This window comes from Oncorhynchus clarkii, chromosome 16, assembly GCF_045791955.1.
Source record: "Oncorhynchus clarkii lewisi isolate Uvic-CL-2024 chromosome 16, UVic_Ocla_1.0, whole genome shotgun sequence".
Classification (NCBI taxonomy): domain Eukaryota; kingdom Metazoa; phylum Chordata; class Actinopteri; order Salmoniformes; family Salmonidae; genus Oncorhynchus; species Oncorhynchus clarkii.
Window position 1 is genome coordinate 14,323,655 of NC_092162.1, and position 24,511 is coordinate 14,348,165.

Sequence of the window (24,511 nt, forward strand, 5' to 3'; positions counted from 1 at the left end):
AACAAAGGCGCTCCTGTAGGCTACCCGCGTACGTTCGTCCACTCACAAAATTATTTCAGCATCCAAACCCGAAAAGTCCACTCGCCTCGGTGGACTTTGTCACCCATCTTCGCCTTGACAAAATGTAAGTGTTCTCCTCCAACCACAACGCGCTCCTCCAACCCTACACATTTGGTTTTGTTAGATTGTATGAAAATGTCATGAGTTAAATAGTTGCCATAAAAAGCTTTTCATTATGGGAAAACAGAAATAACAAAAAATATCAATATATTCCTATTCTCATTCCCACATGATACATATTTGGCTAACCGTTTATTATCCTATTGCTTGAGATCCATCCTATATGTACCAGATATCGATATGAATGATTGAGGCAGGGTTGACACATGGTTCTGGGAAACAGATAATGGCTAAACTGGGGACAGGGGCTGAGGCTCAGGCTTCTGATGGAGGGGTACTACATAGTGGGCTAGGGGCCAATCTGGGCCCTTGTTTGGTGGTCAAGAGGTGGGGAGTGGGACGCAGATTATAAATAACTCAGAAGAGGCTCTCCCAAAATGTTCTCCATCTCGTGGATGATCTTCTGGACTTGATGCTCCACCTTCTCGCATTCGTCTGTAACGCAGAAAACACACATACAGCGAGTGATAAGCAGGGAGGAGATCAAATCAAATGTTGTCACATGCACCGAATACAACAGGTGTAGTAGACCTTACCGTGAAATGCTTACTTACAAGTTAAAAATGTTGCAAAAAATGCATTTAAAAATATTTACTAAAAAAGTTAAAAATAAAAGACCAACAATAAAATAACAAGGATATATATATATGACTTGGTACTGGTACCAAGTCAGTGTGGAAGTAAAGGTTAGTTGAGGCAATTAGGTGATATGTACAGAACCAGTCAAAACTCAAGGGTTTCTTTATTTTTACTATTTTCTATTTTGTAGAATAATAGTGAAGACATCAAAACTATGAAATAACACAGTTGTAACCATAAAACGAATCCAAATCTATTTTACATTTGAGATTCTTCAAAATAGCCAACCTTTGCCTTGATGACAGCTTTGGACACTCTTGGCATTCAACCAGCTTTATGAGGTCATCACCTGGAATGCATTTCAATTAACAGGTGTGCCTTGTAAAAAGTAATTTGTGGAATTTCTTGAGGATCAGCTTGGCAGATGTGTTGTTTCCTACCCTTACCACCTGGGGGCGGCCCATCAGGAAGTCCAGGATCCAGTTAACACTGGATTGAACACTGAGCTGTAGTCAATGAACAGCATTCTCAGTGTAACGGATGTGAAACGGCTAGCTTAGTTAGCGTGGGCGCTAAATAGCGTTTCAATCAGTGATGGGTAACGATGCTTCGAGGGTGACTGTTGATGTGTGCAGAAGGTCCCTGGTTCGCGCCCAGGTATGGGCGAGGGGACGGTTTAAATTTGTACTGTTACATCAGGTAGGTGTTCCTTTTGTCCAGGTGAGAAAGGGCAGTGTTGAGTGCAATAGAGATTGCATCATCTGTGGATCTGTTGGGGCGGTATGCAAATTGGAGTGGGTCTAGGGTTTCTGAGATGATGGTGTTGATGTGAGCCATGACCAGCCTTTCAAAGCACTTCATGGCTACAGACGTGAGTGCTACGGGTCGGTAGTCATTTAGGCAGGTTACCTTGGTGTTCTTGGGCACAGGGACTATGGTGTTCTGCTTGAAACATGTACACGTTCTGGTAATCCGCCTGGCCCTGCGGCCTAGTGAATGGTTAGCAGTTGATGTTATTCAATAACCAACCCCAAAGCAAATGAGAGAAAAGTAGATTTGAGAAGGACAAATCATAGATGTTATGCTGGGAGATAGATGTTCAGTCTCCCCTGTCCTCAGCTTTTCTCCACAGAACAAAGGAACAGGATGACATTTCTAAACCCCCCCCACCCTAGCCTGGGGTTGACCAATAAGAAGTCCTTGCAGTACAACTGGGCCAATGGCCAAATAACAAGTATACTGCTCCAGACTCAATGTACAGACCAATGAAAACGTGGCTCGCATAGCTCTGAGTACAGGACTGACATTCCACAGATTCTAAACAGCTGTTCAACTGAAGACCAACTATTTACAGTGACAATTCCCTATTGACCATTAGTACTCTCGTCCTCTGCATTGTGTATTTATCTTCAAAATATTCTTACAATGTTGACCTTTTTAAAAGGTCTTACTCACATTGGCTACAGCGAGCGTGATCACACAGTTGTCCGGAACAGCTGGTGCGCTCATGCATGATTCAGTGTTGCTTGCCTCGAAGCGCTCATAGAAGTCATTTCGCTCATCTGGTAGGCTTGTGTCACTGGGCAGCTCGTGGCTGGACTTCCCTTTGTAGTCTGATAGTTTGCAAGCCCTGCCACATCCGACGAGCATAGGAGCCGGTGTAGTAGGATTCAATCTTAGTTCTGTATTTACACTTTGCCTGTTTGATGGTTCATCTGAGGGCATAGCAGGATTTCTTATAAGCATCCAGGTTAGAGTTCCGCTCCTTGAAAGCGGCAGCTCTACCCTTTAGCTCAGTGTGGATGTTGCCTGTAATCCATGGCTTCTGGTTGGGGATGCACTTATTGATACATATGGTATCCTCAGGATGAGTCCCGGATCATATTCCAGTTTGTGCTAGCAAAACAGTCCTGTAGCTTAGAATCTGGTCATTTGACCACTTTCATATTGAGTGAGTCACTGGTACTTCATGCTTTAGTTTTTGCTTGTAAGCAGGAATCAGTAAAATAGAATGGTCAGATTTGCCAAATAGAGGGTGAGTGAGAGCTTTGTACACATCTCTGTGTGTGGAGTAAAGGTGGTCTAGAGTTTTTTCCCCCTCTGGTTGCACATGTGACATGCTGGTAGAACTGAGTTTGCCTGCATTAAAATTCCCGGCCATTAGGAGCACCGCCTCTGGATGAGCATTTTCTTGTTTGCTTATGGTCTTATACAGTCTGAGTGCCAGCATTGGTTTGTGGTGATAAATAGACAAGTTACGAAAAATATAGATAAAGTGTGGTCTACAACTTATAATGAGATACTCTACCTCAGGCGAGCAAAGCCTTGAGACTTCCTTAATATTTGATTTCGTGCACCAGCTGTTATTGGCAAATAGACACAGGAGGCAGCTGTTGTCTTGCCGATGCACAGAAAAACCAGCCAACTGTATATTATCCGTGTCGTCGTTCAGCCAAGACTTGGTGAAACATAAGATATTACAGTTAATGTCCTGTTGGTAGGATAGTCTTGAATGGAGCTCATCCAGTTTATTCTCCAATGATTGTACATTGGCCAATAGGACAGGTGAGAGGCGGGTTACCTACTCGCCGACAAATTCTCACAAGGCACCTGGACCTACATCCCCTATATCGGCGTCTTTTCTTCATACTGTTAGGTTCTAATTCTCAGTGTAAAAAACTCAGACATTATGAAAGCTTAACCAAGTTTATTCTTCCCAGAGGATCAATACAGCTGCATTAGACAAAAACATTTTTCACACAAGCAGTGATATTTTATGCTGCAGTAGTTTATGTGTCGGGGGGCTAGGGTCAGTTTGTTATATCTGGAGTACTTCTCCTATCCTATTCGGTGTCCTGTGTGAATCTAAGTGTGCGTTCTCTAATTCTCTCCTTCTCTCTTTCTTTCTCTCTCTCGGAGGACCTGAGCCCTAGGACCATGCCCCAGGACTACCTGACATGATGACTCCTTGCTGTCCCCAGTCCACCTGACCGTGCTGCTGCTCCAGTTTCAACTGTTCTGCCTTATTATTATTCGACCATGCTGGTCATTTATGAACATTTGAACATCTTGGCCATTTTCTGTTATAATCTCCACCCGGCACAGCCAGAAGAGGACTGGCCACCCCACATAGCCTGGTTCCTCTCTAGGTTTCTTCCTAGGTTTTGGCCTTTCTAGGGAGTTTTTCCTAGCCACCGTGCTTCTACACCTGCATTGCTTGCTGTTTGGGGTTTTAGGCTGGGTTTCTGTACAGCACTTTGAGATATCAGCTGAAGGGCTATATAAATAAATTTGATTTGATTTTGATTTGATATTTAACCCTTCCTCATAGGCTGAATCTCCTCCCACCCATCTGTACAAACATCGTTCTTTACTGTTAGGCAGGACACTAGTGATGCGGGCCATAAACTTTTATTTCTCCCTTAAGGTGACCTTACCTCAATCCCCCTCCATCACTAATCCATGGCTCTCTCCCCTTATCAATGCCTGCCACATGTAATTGCTTCCCTGCACTCAACACATTCCAAGCTTAATTGCACACTATATACCTTCCTCCTATAACCATTAACTTCTGGTGTAGGCTCTCTAAACCTCAGCACTCCATCAGTGACATGGATAAGTATATTTTCATATTCTCAGTACCCAACAATAGGAATGACGGGGATTTGGGCATGGTCGGGTATCTGGAGTAAATCCTTCACGTCCGACTCGTTAAAAAAAAAAAAAATCTTTGTCCAGTTCGAGGTGAGTTGTCGCTGTTCTGATATCCAGAAGCTCTTTTCAGGCATAAGAGATGGTGGCAGAAACATTATGTACAAAATAAGTTACAAATGTGAAAAACAACAAATAGCACAATCGGTTAGGAGCCCTTAAAACGGAAGCCATCTCCTCCAGTGCCATTCTTTCACAAAATGGTGGCCATCGACCAACAAAGCTTTCACTAACTACCCTAAACACATCAATACGTAGCTTCCATTACCCAACCCTGCTATTACCCACTTTCTTCACCCACCTTGGAGGCACATTAGAGGGAGGTTTGCATTCTGCCAAACCATACATTATGAGCAACGCTCCTTTTTAGCTACGCTACAAGCAAAATAAAAAAATGTGCCAGCAACCGTTTGCTATCACATTATAGCTACAGATCAATATGCCCATTTGAAGAGGTTTTCCACATCTGTTGAAGTGGAATAAAACGATGTTGCACAGAAAAAAAGATGGACAAACAGGCAGATGGGTATTAATATGCTAACATTACAAAACAGTACAACAGCAGAGATAGAAAACAGGTTGTGTACAAGTTATGACACAATCAACCTACCCTCCATGAGTTCAGGAAGGGGGCAGTCCCTGGCAGGAGGACCATGTAGTCCTCCCTCGGATTAGTTAGGCAGCTCCAGCAGCATCAGCAGGGTAGAGAAACGCACCTGATGGGGGAGGGGACAATACAGTCACTGGATGATCACTCCTGGTCCTGGAGAGCTGCAGGTGGGTTTTTGTGCCGACCCAGCTCTAACACACCAGCTAATCGTGGTCTTAAAGGTCCAATGCAGATGTTTGTATCTCAATATCAAATAATTTCTGGGTAACATATAAGTACCATACTGCAATTATTTTAAATTCAAATGATGATTTTTATTTTTTAAAGCTTCTTAGCAAAGAGCAATTCTCAAAGCCTTCTCGTGTCCCAGATATCTCACCTTGGCCGAGCTGTGTCGTGTCTTCAGCAGGATCTTGTAGTTGAGGGTCTACCACCGAGTGTTATCTACTACGGCAAAGCAGAAGTGGCCCACGCACAGCACCAGGTGCTTGGTGACTCTGGTATGGTAAACCTCTTCTCCCCCTAGGGTGTTCAACTATACAGGGGTAATAGGGGATCACAAGAACAGATTAGAGCATTGGGACATGTGTAAGGCATCCATATTAGGAAGTCTCTCAGTTGTAATGGTGGCCATTTTTGTGGATGAGTCCTTTATTAAAAGTAATATGAGGGAGAAGTGAGGCTGACCTGATCGACCAGAGGGGTCATGAGGGCATTGGCTCTCTCCGTGCTGACGAAGCGCTTTGTGTCGTACAGGCAGATCTTATGGAGGCAGTCCAGTATGTACTCCAGCAGCGGGCAGCTCTTCTCAATGTTGTCCTCTGTGTCAAAGAAGGCTTCGTCTGAACGAGGGAAGGAATGCATGATGGAGGTAAACTCAGGCCCAGCGTGTCCCCAGGCACCCTCATTTGTTGACTTCTGTGATCGAAAAAGCCTTGGTTTCATGCATGTTAACATCAGAAGCCTTCTCCCTAAGTTTGTTTTACTCACTGCTTTAGCACACTCCGCCAACCCTGATGTCCTTGCCGTGTCTGAATCCTGGCTTAGGAAGGCCACCAAAAATTCTGAGATTTCCATACCCAACTACAACATTTTCTGTCAAGATAGAACTGCCAAAGGGGGAGGAGTTAAAATCTACTGCAGAGATTGCCTGCAAAGTTCTGTCATACTTTCCAGGTCTATACCCAAACTGTTCGAACTTCTAATTTTAAAAATTAATCTCTCCAGAAATAAGTCTCTCACTGTTGCCGCCTGTTATCGACGCCCCTCCACTCGCAGCTGTGCCCTGGACACCATATGTGAATTGATAGCCCCCCATCTAGCTTCAGAGTTCGTTCTGTTAGGTGACCTAAACTGGGATATGCTTAACACCCCGACAGTCCTACAATCTAAGCTAAATGCCCTCAATCTCACACAAATCATTAAGGAACCCACCAGGTACAACCCTAAATATGGGCACCCTCATTGATATTATCCTGACCAACTTGCCCTCCAAATACACCTCTGCTGTTTTCAATCAGGATCTCAGAGATCACTGCCTCATTGCCTGTATCCACGGTCAAATGACCACCCCTCACCACTGCCAAGTTAATATACAGATCACTGACCATTTCAAATCCCACCGTACCATCTCCGCTGTGCAATCCGGTTTCCAAGCCGGTCACGGGTGCACTTCAGCCACGCTCAAGGTACTGAACGATATCATAACCGCCATCGATAAAAGACAGTACTGTGCAGCAGTCTTCGTCGACCTGGCCAAGGCTTTCGACTCTGTCAATCACTGTATTCTTATCGGCAGACTCAATAGCCTTGGTTTCTCTAATGACTGCCTCGCCTGGTTCACCAACTACTTTGCAGACAGAGTTCAGTGTGTCAAATCAGAGGGCCCTCAGACGACACCATTCGGTATACTTCTGGCCCTTCCTTGGACACTGTGCTAACTAACCTCCAAACGAGCTTCAATGCCATACAACACTCCTTCCGTGCCCTCCAACTGCTCTTAAGCGCTAGTAAAACCAAATGCATGCTTTTCAACCGTTTGCTGCCCGCACCTGCCCGCCTAACTAACATCACCACCCTGGACGGTTCTGACCTAGAATATGTGGACAACTATAAATACCTAGGTGTCTGGCTTGACTGTAAACTCTCCTTCCAGACTCATATTAAACATCTCCAATCCAAAATCAAATCTAGAATCGGCTTTCTATTTCGCAACAAAACCTCCTCCACTCACGCCTCCAAACTTACCCTAGTAAAACTGACTATCCTACCAATCCTCAACGGCGAAGTCATCTACAAAATAGCTTCCAATACTCTGCTCAGCAAACTGGATGCAGTCTATCACAGTGCCATCCGTTTTGTTACCAAATCCCCTTATACCACCCACCACTTTGACCTGTATGCTCTAGTCGGCTGGCCCTCGCTACATATTTGTCACCAGACCCACTGGCTCTAGGTCATCTATAAGTCTATGCTAGGTAAAGCTCCGCCTTATCTCAGTTCACTGGTCACGATAACCACACCCACCCGTAGCACACAATCCAGCAGGTATATCTCACTGATCATCCCCAAAACCAACATCTCATTTGGCCGCCTTTCCTTACAGTTCTCTGCTGCCAGTGACTGGAACGAATTGCAAAAATTTAAACTTTACACCAACTTTAAACATCACCTAACCGATCGCTGCAGCTGTACATAGTCCATCCTTAAATAGCCCACCCAATCTACCTACCTCATCCCCATGCTGTTTTTATTTACTTTTCTGCTCTTTGGCACCCCAGTATCTCAACTTGCACATCATCTTCTGCTCATTTATCACTCCAGTGTTATTCTGCTAAATTGTAATTCTTCGCTACTATGGCCTATTTATTGCCTACCTTCTCATGCCTTTTGCACACACTGTATATATACTTTTTTTTCTACTGTGTCATTGACCCGTTTATTGTGTTATTGGCTTGTTTATTGTTTATTCCATGTGTAACTCTGTGTTGTTGTCTGTGTCACACTGCTTTGCTTTATCTTGGCCAGGTCGCAGTTGTAAATGAGAACTTGTTCAACTAGCCTACCTGGTTAAATAAAGGTGAAATTAAAAAAAGAAAATGATAAGACAAAATGAGCTAAAAATATTGCCTTGCGTTTATCCTTCACATTTGTTATTAAGAACCAGCAGTGAACCTGGAAAATCCCCATCAAGCACGACTTGTTTTACAGCGAAGCCAAACTAATCCAGACCCTTTTTAGAGCTCTTAGATTAACAGAGAGTGTGTAACCACACAGGAGAGAGAGCAGAGACCCACCTGTCTTAGTGATGTTGGTCTGGCGGAGCAAGTCAGAGAAGGGCTTGACCAGCTGACCGGCGAACAAGATGGAGAGCCCCTAGGGACTAGAGCCAGTCTCCGATGCTGTCCGACAGGCGGTAGATGGTCAACAGGCGGTCGGTCGGTCCTTGGCTGCGCTCAAAGACCTGCATTGGAAGTTTAAAAAAATGTCTCTAGCAGATGAAAGTTGCAGTTACACTGTGAGCTACGGTTGTTGGGAATCAGCTTACCGTCAAAGAAAACAAAAACAGCATACATAACTACTAAGGTAGTTGGGATCATAAGGACTCTTACTTTGAAGAACAGTGGCCTGAAGGAGACTTCAGACAGCTTCATGACAAAGGCCAGGAGACAGTCAATCAGATCGCGCTCCATCTCCTTAGTCTTCTCCAGATCCCCCTGCAAAACAAACAGCAGTCAAAACAAAGCGATATCTTTCGTACCAACGGTCATCAATTCATGGGACAGAACCAGACCTGGCAGTGTTGGGCCCGGAAGTCCAAAGAAATTAGGAAGTACGTGAGCTCTGATTGGTGGGAGGTCAGCTGATCCTGCTCCATGTGACCAATGTGCTCTTTCAAGATGCCCATCAGGGGATCAAGCTGGCTGTGTGAAAATGAAATCCAAATCAATACCTTACATGACCACACAGTGTGAACATGTAAGGATGGAGTAAATACATAATGGATAACATATCACACAGGCTACTGTAGGTTAGGCACCACATTCCTGTTTGGAGTCCATCTTATTCTAGTACTTTTTCGAGGGTTGACAGCAGGATCCTGGGAGGGAACCTTGGTGGCCACGGTGGTCCTGAGGGAGGCCAGTCACACGGCCAGCTGTGGGGTGGTGGTGGCGGCCTTCTCTGCCAGCCGCCTCAGTCAAGTCACATTACGCTGTTACACCGGCACATAATTTCAGTATAACACGTTCCATTAGATGTATTATGTAAAAAAACAAAAACAGAAGGATGTTTGTGTTCTGGGATAGTAGACGTTATCTGTAGCGGTGTCCTATTGTCCCGGGTGATGAAGTGAGGCAGGGTCTCAGTGACGTGTTGCAGGGCTGTGACGGCACTCAGCATGTAGATCTCATTAGCAGAGAGGAAAGAGGTGATGTCTAGAGTCTGCAGCACTGCCGGCATCAGCCTGACAAAACAGGAGGAGGGAAAGGAGACTACGGTCACCAACAGTGACTAGTATACCTACGGTGTATTATGTGTCAATATTTTGGGGACAACCTGACAAGTTCTATTCAAGTGTTTGTAGGAAAATAGGAAATATGAGTAATTGAGCTGCCAAATGCACTGGTCTGAACTGTGCTGCCTGTATCTACTGTAAACACAGAAATGTAGTCTGTGTACCTGGGTAGTTGTGGGATAGCGAGGGCCTTCAGAGTGCTGGCCACCGCCTTCATATACACGTTCAAAAGTTTGGGGTCACTTAGAAATGTCCTTGTTTTTTTAAAAAGCACATTTTTTGTCCATTAAAATAACATCAAATTGATCAGAAATACAGTGTAGACATTATTAATGTTGTAAATGACTATTGTAGCTAGAAAAGGCTGATTTTTAATTAAATATCTACATAGGCGTACAGAGGCCCAGTATCAGCAACCATCACTCCTGTGTTCCAATGACACGTTGTGTTAGCTAATACAAGTTCATCATTTTAAAAAGGTTAATTGATCATTAGAAAACCCTTCTGCAATTATGTTAGCACAGCTGAAAACTTTTGTTCTGATTAAAGAAGCAATAAAACTGGCCTTCTTTAGACGAGTTGAGTATCTGGAGCATCCACGTTTGTGGGTTCGATTACAGGCTGAAAATGGCCAGAAACAAATAACTTTCTTCTGAAACTCGTCAGTCTATTCTTGTTCTGAGAAAGGAAGGCTATTCCATGCGAGAAATTGCCAAGAAACTGAAGATCTCGTGCAACGCGGTGTACTTCTCCCCTTCACAGAACAGCGCAAACTGGCTCAAACCAGAATAGAAAGAGGATTGGGAGGCCCCAGTGCACAACTGAGCAAGAGGACAAGTACACTAGAGTGTCTAGTTTGAGAAACAGACACCTCACAAGTCCTCAACTGACAGCTCCATTAAACAGTACCCGCAAAACACTAGTCTCAACGTCAACAGTGAAGAGGAGACTCCGGGATGCTGGCCTTCTAGGCAGAGTTCCTCTGTCCAGTGTCTGTTCTTTTTCCCATCCCATTATTGGCCAGTCGGAGATATATGATCTACAGACAATTCCTTCGACCTCATGTCTTGGTTTTTGCTCTGACATGCACTGTCAACTGTGGGACCTTATATAGACAGGTGTGTGTCTTTCCAAATCAGGAGGACTCAAATCAAGTTGTAGAAACATTTTAAGGATGACCAATGGAAACAGGATGTACCTGAGCTCAAGTCTCATAGCAAAGGGTCTGAATACTAAGGTAAATAAGGTGTTTTATTTTTTACAGAAATGTTTTTTCTAAAAACCTGTTTCCGCTTTGTCATTATGGGGTATTGTGTGTCGATTGATGAGAACATTTTATTTAAATACATCTTAGAATAAGGCTGTAATGTTAAAAAAAATGCCGGAAAAAGTCAAGGGGTCTGAATATTTTCCGAATGCACTGTATCATGCTAACCAAAACGCCATATAATTAACATCCATAGCTTATTAGATGATGAGTGGAAGTGAGACAACGGGACAGGTCGTAGCTATCCAACGTCACCAACCGCTAGTTGGTTGACCTAGTGGTGTTGTTGATGACCTGAACGCTTTAGGCGTCGTCCAGACACGTGATGTTGGTGCCCATGAACGTGAAGATGGCCTTAAGTGCAGGACTTTCTCCTGGAAAAGGATGGGGCGGAGTCAAGAGGTCATTGGGAGCACACTTTCGACAGCTATCTAATAGCTGAGAAATGGTTCCGTGACGGCTGAGAAATGCTCCACGTTGAACTCATTCAGCACATCTGTGTGTGGAGGACATAGTCAGTCACACACACACCCCCCCTAAAAGACTCGGGGGTGCACCTGGGCTAAAGCAGGGTCTCTCCGTCTCCTCACCTTTGCTGACGGGTCCTCCGTCGGGGGAGAGCTTCTGGTAGACGTTGAACAGACATGGCCTACATGCTTGGGCGTACTCTAGGTTGTCTTGCTCCACGGTTGACGTCTCCAGGCACTTGAGTGGCCAGAGAGGAACATCACTTGGTCTATGTCCCAAAATCCATTGTAGTATTCTAAATAGTATGCCAGTGTAGGTAACTGGACACATGGCTGGCCTAGCTAAGGCCAAGGCACTGAGAGACAGCGTTACTGGTTGTACCTTTGGAGAGGAGGCTAGAGAGCGGGAACTAGCATCTGAGGCCTCTGCAACTTATTTTTGTGCTGCAGCAGCTCTAGGATGAGTCTCACCCTCTCCCAGGACACAGCGCCCTCTTCTGGCACTGCCTGAGAAGTGTCCTTGCCTTCCTATGTAAAAAGGCACAGAAACACAATGACTCAAGTCAAATTGCATTGCAACCATTGAGGTGATTGCATCTAGTTAGGTCTTATTGTAGGCCCAGTTAGAGTAGATGTTCCTCCCCTCTGCAGCATCTTGCGCCTGCGGGTCTAGCTCGTTAGCCACTAGCATGCCGTCCACAGCACTCTACAGTGAGAGGATAGCATTAGCATCTAGTGTGGTGCTAGTAGATGCAGTATGCAAAGGTTCCTCCTCACCCGTTTGAAACAACGGTCTGGGCACAGACAGCACTCCTGCTGGGTCAAACCCCCAGGAGTCTCAGCTGGACCTTCTCCTCTCACAGGGCTGAGTAGAATGCCTTGGTGATGTGACAACAACAGGGTCATGTTCAGTAGGAGCAAATGGGAGAAAACATTTTGAAACAGATTTCTAAAGAGGGTTGTCATTGGACAATTTTCTGAACGTTTTATTACATTTTTCTGTTTTGTGCCTACAATATTGGAAATAAGTAGCATACAGGCATTGCATCACAGAGTATGCTGCTACAGTTGTAAGGTGATGATCTGGAAGCAGGGGATATCAGGGTAGGATTTAGACACCGTGCCCAGGGCCTCAATGAAGAGCTCCATGCAGGCCTGGTCCTTCAGGTGGGGGGCTGCCTGTTCATTGTACTTCCCCAGGACCAGCTGCATGAGCAGGGCCTTTGTCCTTTAGAATGGTGGGTTTCCCCCGGCCCGCTCTGCTCCAGCAGGCTCCGGCTGCAGCACAGAATGAGGAGAAAAGGAGACAGGAATATAAAATATATGGCTTTACAAAAACCTCCAACACCCAGATGAGAGCTCCCATATAAAGAGCCCTCCGAGTTATTTCAATCTTTCACATTCCAGCAAGGACTTCTTAAATGTCTGTTGTCACTCCCTGTCCACTCACCTCTCCCAGAGCCCTCGGTATGGTTTTGGAAGTGTAGGCAGGGCAGCTGGCCACCTGACCACTGAGCGGCAGCTCCTCCAACCCCACTAACAGGTCTTGTCCCGGGCCTTGCCTGTCTCTGTTACAGCCTCCTCACAGAACTTCCTCATGGCCTACAGAAACACATCGATTTGGAAAGAGTGTTTATAATAACATTTCATGTGAATAGAAGACGAAATAGGTGTGTTTAGGATCTATTTTTATACTTTGTACCAACAATGCTTAATTGAGAATACAAATTAAGTATTCAAGTGTGTGTGTGTCTCACCCGCCTGTCGGTCATGTTCAGTATGAGAAAATGGGAGACAACATTTTGAAACAGATTATTATTATTTATTTTTTTACAGAGGGTTGTCATTGGAGAATTTTCTGAACGTTTTATTCAGTTGTTCTGTTTTGTGCCTACTCCTAGGTTACTGCCGTAGCCTCACACCAGGCACAGGAACTTGAAGAGCTCAAGGGGATCACTCAGGTGGACCTGGGACTAATGGAGGGGGTTGAAGAATGGAATAATGTGGACAAAGGGAGACAGTTGATCGTAAAAAAACGGGAGATTGCTTTGTTTCGCCTACTTGCAAACACACTGTACCTTACATTGATTATCATCATCGTTATATTGTAGCATACCTAGAGGAACGATGGACTATCCTTCGAGTGATGCTATGCGCCAATGAGTTGAGTGAGCATCCATCTGTGCACTGAAATCCATTGTGTAACATATCAAGTTTCAGTACCTAAAAAAGTAGCGTCATCAGGGCCCTGAAGCTGGCTGCAATGGGCCCCTGGCGTGCCCCAGCGACGATGACATCAAACACACGACACAGCAGTCGGCGGTAGCAGCACGTGTTGGTGTCCAGCTTCTCTGGGTTCTACCATGTCTCACTTGACAGGAAATCCAGACAGGAAGCAAGCCGTCTGTCAGCCTCCTTCCTTCTTACTCAGTGTGTGACCAAGTGGCTAAAGTAACTGGTGATATCCAGGCCTTTACTTGAACATGATGAAAAACAATATGCAGCCAATTGCTTTCGAAAAAGGAACATTTTTGAAGGAAGCGTCGTGGCACTTGAAACTGGATAAGAGCAGTGACACCAGCAGCACCCCATACGCTGTCTGTCTGCCCTGCCCTCTACAGGTACTCTTCCATGAATATCCTCCTGCTGCTGGCAACACAAGAGGAAAAGACGGTAAACCATTTCAGACCAATTTCAACAGTACAGAAAAGCATACAATGGGTTAAGGAATTGGAGGATGAAAATCGTAGAAAGACGTAACGTAAATATCCCAAAAGGAAACCTCTGATTTATGTAGTTGTACAAACTGCCACCCCCACTCACCTGAGGCATGTCTTTCTGGGTAAGTTCCAGCATTGAAGGCTACAGCAGGGAGTAGACACACTGGGCGGTGTGGAGGTGCTGGGTCTCACTCACGTCCCCCAGGCCCTGCAGTAAGGTCTGGCTCGGCACCATGAACCCTGCCCTCTCCCGCAGGCTGCCCCGCTGGACCGCTACCACACCAGCCAGCTTCAACCAGCTAGAAGACATGCAAATTAGGTCAAGGGTGAGTTGTGTTACTTATGACAATTTCCTCTTGAAACCTGCATGTTAATCCAAATTTCGAGCTGCAAAAAGGGATATTACCTGAGCTAGGTCGCGGAGAGATCCAAAAATTATCATATCAGTTTCAGGAAAGCAAGGCAGGTTTGTTTCAAATGGTACTTTGGATACGCCAACAAATGTTTACTAATCACTCATAGCATTGCGTTTGGAGAAGGGGTCCATGTTAGACAGGTTCTTGGTCAGTGTTGAGATGCTGGTTGGCTGAGAAATCCTCTCCATCACGTCCTTGAGTGCTGAGAGCAGATATAGGATGTAGTTAGTACACAGACAACCTTACTGTCTGGAAGTCAATAATCCTAACAAGCAGAACTTTATATTAGTGGCAGCGAGTTTCAAGTATACTTGATCCCTCTGTTTACAAAAGTATCCTCCATAGCATTCTCAGTAAGCCATTTCCAAGTGTCATCAAAGACAAAAAAAATGACCTTTATTGTGAAACTCTATGGTCTTATGTGTTTACCATGGGCCCAGCCCTGAGCCCTGAGTGCGGTGGTATAAGAGGGTGGAGACTGGGCCACACAAGTGGCCATCTGGAGGTCTGGGGAGTCCGGCAGGGCCGAGGTGACCACAAGGAAGGGCAATAGATCCCGACGACACGGGCCCTCAGGTCAGAGATCCCCTCAACCAGTCTGGGTTCCTCCAGAACCCTCACTGCCTCCGACTGTGGACACCTATGAAGGAGCACATGGAACCCATTCACTATCATACTATGGATACGGAGATACCTGGGGAATTGATGTACATTTCAAAAGGTGAGAACAGTATTAACCAGTTTCCAGCCTTTGAGAGATCTACACATGGCAGCAGTGAGTAGACATGAAACAGTGTCCTCTGGATCAAGAAAGAGCTGAGGAGGATAAATAGGATGAGTTAGGTGTAATCCTAGTAGATTCCAATATGAACATACCTGAAAGTCTAATGTTCCAGCCACTCACCTCCAGAGCCTTCAAAGTTGCAGCCACCACCTCGGGGCCGTCCTCCTTCATGCGCTCCAACAGGGCCTCCAATAGGAAGGCCCGGTCAAAGCCCTCCTGTCCCGAGGTGACAATTCCCAATAGCTGTTCCACAGCCGTGTGCCTCAGGGAGGGGAGCGGGTGCTTCAGGCTCAGCAGGAGGGAGGTGTCTCGAGTCCCTGAGGATCTGCAGCCAAAAGACAGCAGAGGGTAAGAAAAAGGAAGAAACACATAATGGCTTTGAGGAGGGTGAACTGATCCTATAGTTAGTCAGATGCAGGTATAGCACTGCTATTCACTAGGCTTAGGCAATATAGAGTTTATACCGGGGTATTTAGAAATACCAACGGAATTATTTTTTAATATCGTAAAAATAATTAAGTATTTTAAATGTTTTGGGTTGGGGGCACCTCCGCCTAGCGAGGGCTACATGCTACACCCCTGTTTATAAGTTAAGTACAACTATAAGAAATCTAAAATGTGTCAAATAAATTATATCCAGTGCAGGCTTCGGTTATGCATTTGGTTTGCTAACTTGCTAGCTAAGTGGCTAGATTTCAAGATCAATCTTCTTGGTTAGAGCAGAGACATTCAACCCCCTCTTGGATCAAGATCCCTGTTGCCTCAGTTTTTTTATAGCTCCCCTTGTGTGCACATTTGGTAATACTGTATACCCCGGTATGGTACAAAAAAACTGTATGAAGGTATGAACATCTGGATACCGCACAACCCTCTACTCACCAGTGCTGGAGGAGACAACGGCGTGAACCAGGTAGCAGGTAGCAGAGTAAGGTCCTGATGCCATGGCCTGGAGGGTGGGGACCAAAGAAGTCACAGCACACATCTGGCCAGAGGTTCTAAAGAGCACAAAGACAACAAAGAATGCCAATGAAGCAACTCAAAAAGTCTGACAATATAGGGCCTAAGATGACAAAGTGATAAAATAGTCTCTTTCAACACCTCTTCTTCACTCACTTTGGGCCAACAGTGCCCTCCTTTTGGTTCTGCAGGAGGACGATGAGGCATCCCAGGCCCACTTTGGGCAGCAGGGGCTCCTTGCCGTGACTTGCTGATCTGCAGGGCCAGGGTGTCCACCAGCTGGGACTTCATCGACCCCCTTCACAACCAGCTGGCACACTTTCATGTAGGTGGAAGCCTTGTAGTCTGTCAAGGACACAAAGGAAACGGTCAGTACGAGTTGAAGAGTTTTAACCTGTTAACAACCTCTTATGGTTACATTTTTTAACTTCAATAAGAAGTGTTAACGTTTCAAAACAGAATGGCTTCTTATGAGGCTAAAATTATGCATCTAACTTTCTGAACATAAGGCAGTAGCTTGGATATGATTGTCAGACTTTCTCCACAGCATCCAAAACTGGTACAAATGGTGGACGCATGGAAAGAGAAAATCACTTGAAGTTGGGCAGTTTCCAGAATTTTCTGAATATGCCTGCAGAAATGACTAACAGGTCAAGATGCTTGATACTTGAGGAAACATGGAGACGTAAAGCAGTGTATTGGGTTTACCTTGATTGACTTAGTGACCAGGGTGTAGATGAAACCCATGAAGCCCAAGTCTTTGTAACAGTCGGTGATTAGGGTTCCTCTGGCCAAAGGGAACTCCTGGTTTCTGTCAGGAAATCTAAATATATTGATAATTGATAATATATTATATGCCATTTAGCAGACGCCTTTATCCACAGGGACATAGTCATAAGTGCATACATTTTACGTTTGGGTGGTCCCGGGTATCGAGCCCATAATCCTGACGTTGCAAGCGTCATGCTCTATCAACGGAGCCATACAGGACCATTGATGACATGCTGATCATGCAATGAAAAATAATAAATCTGTCAACTTCCAATAGTTATGTTAATAAATCACATAACAATTACCTGAAGCCCCTCCAGCCAATTCCATAGGTTAGTGGGGTCCTTTAACTGAATGACTTACGAACACCTTAGTCTCGTAATAAGGGCAACACACAGGAAAGCAGGCTCTCCCCATTATACAGGTGGATGTGGAATCTGTGTGGGCTACAGGAAAGAAATACCAGTAGACAAAATGTCAAGCTATTTTCAGTTTACCTTAAGCTTTCATAGCAGTGAGACAACTTCAGTTCTCGGAAGTACTAAAAACAACCCCTCTGACAAGTTATCCATGGGGGGGCTGTGTATAAGCCACTCTATGCACTTCTGTGCAGGAAGTGTGGAGACGGCCGTGCGAGAAACAGTAAGATGCCTGTGTCCGGTTTCTCGTTGACCTCCTTGGACTGGACACCGCGCTCCAGGCCCACCGAGGCTTGGCTGAAGAGGGTCTCCTGGAACTCACTGAAAGCTGGCTCGATGCTCAGGAGATCCTCAAGCCCACTCAAACTCTCAACCCTTATAACAGCTGCTGCAAATGAAAAACTCTGGATAGCCCTGACTTTGGCCACCTCATTCTTTCACCCTTATGGGGATTTCCAAAGACGTGGCTTCATGGTTCCCACCGCAATTACAACATGTCACATTTTCAAAACACATGATATTATCTTTTCCACAACTTGGACATTCGGCTTCTCCCTTCTGCAAACTCTTGAAACATGTCCAAAAGTTTTACAGTGGTCACACTGCATTAGTCTTGGAACCAATGCTCTGATTTTGTAGTTTATATATCCCAACTGCACTGAAGTAGGGAGAGACCATATCAAAAAACAAAAGAACAGATAACTTTTTCTTCATTCGCCCCACGATTCATCCGACAAGCATCAATCACTCCAGGAATATTTTAAATCTCTGCAGCATCGACTTCCCACGAAACGCCAGCAATGACCACCTTGAGATCCTTCTGATCCAAAAGAACGAAATGTCAAAGCAAGCCCGCCTCTCGTAAAACTCACAGCATTCACTTTACCCAGCACTCTCTCCACCAGTTTGAATATCTCAAATGGTTTCTTCAAAATTGGTAATCCAGCCAGCTGCTCCTGAAACATACAAGATAAGGGGCATTTCCATCACTGTATGCTATTTTGCTCCGTTTCCTATATGCCAATTCTCCTTGATTCCCCGCCATTATATTTACGCACCACATCAGCTTCCAATTCCGCCATCTTTTCAGCCGGCTGCCAACCTAGCCTATGCTAGCTAATAAACTTCCAGCTTTGACAACAGTAGTTATTCGCTACTACATTACTCGGGCCAATTCTAACGGTATTTTATTTCCGATTCACGAAATGTACTTCAAAATCAAAGTGGCCAAACCACAACCATTCTCTAAGTTACAAAATAAATAAATAAATATACTATATTCAATGTAGTGAAAAATACACAGCAGTCATTTTAGATTCTTCAAATAACATAAAAAGCTGTTGTCCGTGTAGATAAGAAAACAAAAGTACCCTGTTTTACTCCAGACCAGGGTGGCGATAAAGCACCAGGGAAGTTGATTTACCGCCTTCATTAAACATCAGAATATAATTTATGTGGTTCAGTCACCGACACCGTGGTCCGCGAAATAGTAGATTAGCGAAATGTCGATAACCTTACTCTTGTGAGATATTTTTAATGGTTATATTGAGACTCACGTGTAAATGAAACCTTACTTTGGTTTGTAAGGATTCAGAGATTAGTTTTATTTTGAGAGGTTGCCAAGCATCTTTGTCAAACTAACGTTAGCTAGCTAATGTACACCTCCACGCTAGGTATAGGACGGAGAAATACTACTGTTCTGATAAATCACTGCGCATCACCCGTCCCATCAGCCCAGCCAGGTAAGTGGAAACATCCAGACAGTCTTAAATATATATATATATATACCTTCATTAACCAGGTAGGCTAGTTGAGAACAAGTTCTCATTTACCACTGCGACCTGGCCAAGATAGAGCAAAGCAGTGCGACACAAACAACAAAGTTACACATGGAATAAACAGTCATTAATACAATAAAGTATGTGTGCAAATGAGGTAAGGCAATAAATAGGACATAATGGCGAAATAATTACAATATAACAATTAAACACTGGAGTGATAGATGTGCAAGTAGAGATACTGTTGTTTGACAGTTCATTTTTCGCGTAATCCCGCCCACCGCAAATTACTATTGGGCGTGGGGCTCTCAGCCTCCCTTGAACATTGCGCTGATTGAGGGGATTCGATTATCTGTCCCGGGGTGTCACTGTGTAGGAGATTGTATCGGGTGAAAAGTGATTGCATTCGTTTTTGAACCGGGCTGTTTTTCGGCTGTAGGCCAGGGCGGCGTTGAGTAAGTTTTTCGTTCTGGATAGTTCAATTGAACGGAAACTGTGCTGTCCTAAATGACCAGTTGAAACACTGGGAGGGGTTGGCTTGGTTAACCCTGGCAGTATGTCCACTTCCCTTTTATGGCCAAGCATTGCTTCAAGCCCCCACAAAACGAGAGCAAACGTAGTCACTTCAAAAACGTACAATGACGTTTTGATGAAACGTCGTTCAGTACTAACCATTTTGCAACATAGACAACGTTTACGCGAACTGAACGCAACTGTGGTGTCCTGCTCTGGTTGATGTTGAATTCGGCTCAAAACAAAAGTGATGTAGGCTAAGAACGTGGAATAATGAGTTTATTTTCATATCAACGATTTAACGATCTCCCTAAATGAAGACTACTCTGAAATTCAAAAATATGTTATATGGAAAAGAGGTGTATGTTTCCAAATGATGCACCATTCAGCCTTGACAACATGGCCGACCTCGCAGATTACTGTTCATGATTTACTGTTCATCAGTCACTGTTTTTAGTTATTCACTGTGTATTTATTCCTTGTCACTGTTTTCTTTCACTCTACATTTTTGGAAAATAACATGTTAGTAAGGATTTCACTGTTTGCCTACACCTGTTGTTTACGAAGCATGTGACAAGTCACATTTGATTTCGATTTGAGAAGGGAGATGATACATTTTTGCCCATAGACTGGTGCACCGCGGTTCAGCTTAATCGAACTCCCTCACTGATTGGTTCAAGTTTGAAAAGGCTACTGAAGTGACATTTGACATTCTTCCTTCACAATTTACCAAAGATGGTTGGTTGTGTGTTGCTACATGAGTTGCAAATTCTGGAGGAAAGAACAAGCAACACTAGTAGCTATTTCTCCCACTTTGTTGGGGGTTAGACATTTTGGAGTTAAGATTTTTAATGACTGGAATTTTAACAGTTTATAACTGTTGTGGCCACTTCCAATCCTGAGGGATAGATCATATTTAGATTGGGTAGTTTTAGGCCAGCGGTCTCCAACCTTTTCTAGCATGAGAGCTACTTAGGGGGGGAAATGAAACATACATTTTTTTTTCTTTTTTCTATCTTTCAAATAGGCATTCTTCTCTTTTATCCCCTGCAACTATTCCCCCAGTCCTTGGTGTACAAGTGAAAATAGTGCACTGTTTTCTTCCAATATATCTGGTAAAATAATGGTTAAAAAACAGCAATAAAAGGGGGTCCAAAAAAAAAAATTGTTTTCTCCCGTAAATTGTTTTCTCAGTTTTATTTTAACTGGTTTTAGTTTTTTAAATCACTCTCAATTGCATTGTTCATAGAGAAACAATGCAATTGGATGTTTTGAGTCCAAGTCTATGGTTAATTCCCTTCTAATTGTGCATCTGGCCCTTTTAATTGCGAGTCTAGTGACTGCTGAATGTGCTGTCTTTGCCGGTCTAGCAATGGTTCTCTGTACAGCTGCTGCTCATTTTATGCCAAAGTTCGCAAATTACAAGTAATAGATACAAATGATATACTTACTCATGATATACTTCTGCCAGGTAAGCCTACTTTGCAGCAGTGGTGTAAAGTACTAAAGTAACAATTATTTTAAAGTAGTTTTTTGGGGTATCTGTACTTTACTTTACTATTTATATTTTTGACAATTTTTACTTTTACTTCACTACATTCCTAAAGAAAATAATGTACTTTTTACTCTATACATTTTCCCTGACACCCAAAAGTACTCGTTACATGTTTTATGCTTAGAAGGACCAGAAAATGTTCCAATTCACACACGTATCAAGAGAACATCCCTACCTCCTCTGATCTGGCAGACTCACTAAACACATGCTTTGTCTGTAAATTATGTCTGAGTGTTGGAGTGTGCCTGTGACTCTGTAAATAAAACAAGAAAATTGTGCACATTTGCTTAATATAAGGAATTTGAAATTAATTACAGTGCATTCGGAAAGTATAGAGACACCTTCCCTTTTTCACATTTTGTTACATTAAAGCCTTATTCTAAAATTGATGAAAATATTTGTTTTACTCAATCTACACACAATACCCCATAATAACAAAGTGAAAACAGGTTATACATTTTTGCAAATTTATGTAAATGTTTTTATATATTTTTTTATAAGTATTCAGACCCTTTGCTATGAGACTCGAAATTGAGCTCAGGTGTGTCATGTTTCCTTTGATCATCCTTGAGATGTTTCTACAACTTGATTGGAGTCCACCTGTGGTAAATTCTATTGATTGGACATGATTTGAAAAGGCACACACATGTCTATATAAGGTCCCACAGTTGACAGTGCATGGAACAGCAAAAACTAAGTCATGAGTTTGACGGAATTGTCCGTAGAGCTCGGAGACAGGATTGTGTTTAGGCACATGCTTGGGTAAGGGTATCAAAACATTTCTGCGGCATTGAAGGTCCCCAAGAACACAGTGGAAGAAGTTTGGAACCACCAAGACTCTTCCTAGAGCTGGCTGCCTGGTCAAACTGAGCAATCGGGGGAGAAAGGCCTTGGTTAGGGAAGTGACCAAGAACCCAATGGTCACTTTGACAGAGCTCCAGAGTTCGTCTGTGGAAGAACCTTCCAGAAGGAAAACCATCTCTGCAGCACTCCAACATTCAGGCCTTTATGGTAGAGTGGCCAGACGGAAGCCACTCCTCAGTAAAAGGCGCATGACAGCCCGCTTGGAGTTTTAACCTTTAATTAACTAGGCAAGTCAGTTAAGAACAAATTCATATTTTACAATGAAGGCCAAACCCTCCCCTAAACTGGACGACGCTGGGCCAATTGTGCACCGCCCTATGGGACTCCCGATCACGGCCTCTAGCACTGAGATGCCTCTAGCACTGAGATGCAGTGCCTTAGACTGCTGCGCCACTTGGAAGCTCCACTTAAAGGACTCTCAGACCATGAGAAACAAGATTCTCTGGTCTGATGAAACCAAAATTGAACTCCTTGGCCTGAATGCCAAGCGTCACATCTTGAGGAAACCTGGCACCATCCCTACGGAGAAGCATGGTGGTGGTAGCATCATACTGTGGGGATGTTTTTCAGCAGCAGGGACTGGGAGACTAATTGGGATCGAGGCAAAGATGAACGGAGCAAAGTACAGAGAGATCCTTGATGAAAACCTGCTGCAGAGCGCTCAGGACCTCAGACTGGGGTCAAGGTTCACCTTCTAACAGGACAATGCCCTAAGCACACAGCCAAGACAACGCAGGAGTGGCTTCGGGACCAGTCTCTGAATGTCCTTGAGTGGTCCAGCGAGAACCTGGACTTGAACCCGATCTAACATCTCTGGAGAGACCTGAAAATGGCTGCAGCGATGCACCCCATCCAACCTGACAGAGCTTGAGAGGATCTGCAGAGAAGAATAGGAGAAACTCCCCAAATACAGGTGTGCCAAGTGTGTAGCGTCATACCCAAGCGGACTCATGGCTATAATCAAAGGTGCTTCAACAAATTACCGAGTAAAGGGTCAGAATACTTACTTAAATAAGTATGTAAATACACTGCTCAAAAAAATAAAGGGCACACTTAAACAACACAATGTAACTCCAAGTCAATCACACTTCTGTGAAATCAAACTGTCCACTTAGGAAGCAACACTGATTGACAATACATTTCACATGCTGTTGTGCAAATGGAATAGACAACAGGTTGAAATTATCAACTGAAATAATTCCCACTTTCTAATTTTCTCCCAATTTACTTTGAATCCTGACACAGTACCATACGTGTCCAACAGTTGCAAAATAAATTCTGACATAATGTTCTGGTTCAGATAAATACAGTAAAATGTAATCTGCATACAATGATATCACATGTTGTTATCCACCAATCTCTATTCCCAGGATTGAGCAATGTGTTTGATTATTGATGCTAGGAGTTCCGTGGCTAAAGAAAATAAATAACTGGACAGAGGGCATCCCTGTGTTGTTCCTCTTAACTTAAATGGAGCTGAGATTAGTCCATTTGTACTTCTACCTGCTTTGGGGGATTTATACAATAGCTCAATCCCGGAAATAAATACCAGACCAAACGTGTGTGTTTTTTTTTAAAGACTGCCCTCAAATATGCCCATTCCACTCTATTGAATACTTTTTCAGCATCCAATGATACTGCCACTTTTGGAAAGTTCAAGTTCCTGGTATGAAGAAATCCTATTCCTATGAACCCTGTTTGATCTAAGTGAATCAAGTGTTTTATTACACTGAACAAAAATACATGCAACATGCTACAATTTCAATGATTTTACTGAGTTCATTTAAGGAAATCAGTCAAATTAAATAAATTCATTGGGCCCTAATCTATGGATTTCATATGACTGGGAATACAGATATGCATCTGCTGGTCACATAAACCTTAAAGGTAGGGGTGTGGATCAGGAAACCAGTCAGAATCTGGTGTGACCACCATTTGCCTCATGCATCTCCTTCGCATAGAGTTGATCAGGCTGTTTTATTGTGGCCTGTGGAATGTTGTCCAACTCCAACTTATGGCTGTGTGAAGTTGCTGGATATTGACGGGAACTGGAACATGCTTTCGTACACGTCGATCCAGATCATCCCAAATATGCTCAATGGGTGAGTATGCAGGCCATGAAAAAACTGGGACATTTTCAGCTTCCAGGAATTCTGTACAGATCCTTGCGACATGGGGCTGTGCATTATCATGCTGAAACATGAGGTGATGGCAGCGGATAAATGATACAACAATGGGCCTCAGGATCTCGTCACGGTATCTTTGTGCATTAAAATTGCCATCGATTAAATGCAATTGTGTTCGTTGTCAGTAGCTTATGCCTGCCCATACCATAACCCCAACATGGGGCAGTCTGTTCACAACATTGAAATCAGCAAACCGCTCACCCACATGACTTCTTACA

At 43.9% G+C, this 24,511-nt stretch overlaps 1 long non-coding RNA gene and 1 pseudogene across 1 annotated transcript; both read right to left on the reverse strand.

Moving 5' to 3' along the window:
* Positions 1 to 295: 295 nt before the first annotated feature.
* On the reverse strand, positions 296 to 5,581 carry LOC139368007 (uncharacterized). The gene is made up of 3 exons (XR_011626916.1): positions 5,460 to 5,581; positions 5,081 to 5,186; positions 296 to 615 (listed from the first exon to the last, which is right to left on the reverse strand). It is a non-coding gene; the product is annotated as an uncharacterized lncRNA (long non-coding RNA).
* A 7,429-nt stretch (positions 5,582 to 13,010) lies between these two features.
* LOC139367850 (HEAT repeat-containing protein 1-like) lies at positions 13,011 to 18,479 on the reverse strand (annotated as a pseudogene).
* Positions 18,480 to 24,511: the final 6,032 nt, after the last annotated feature.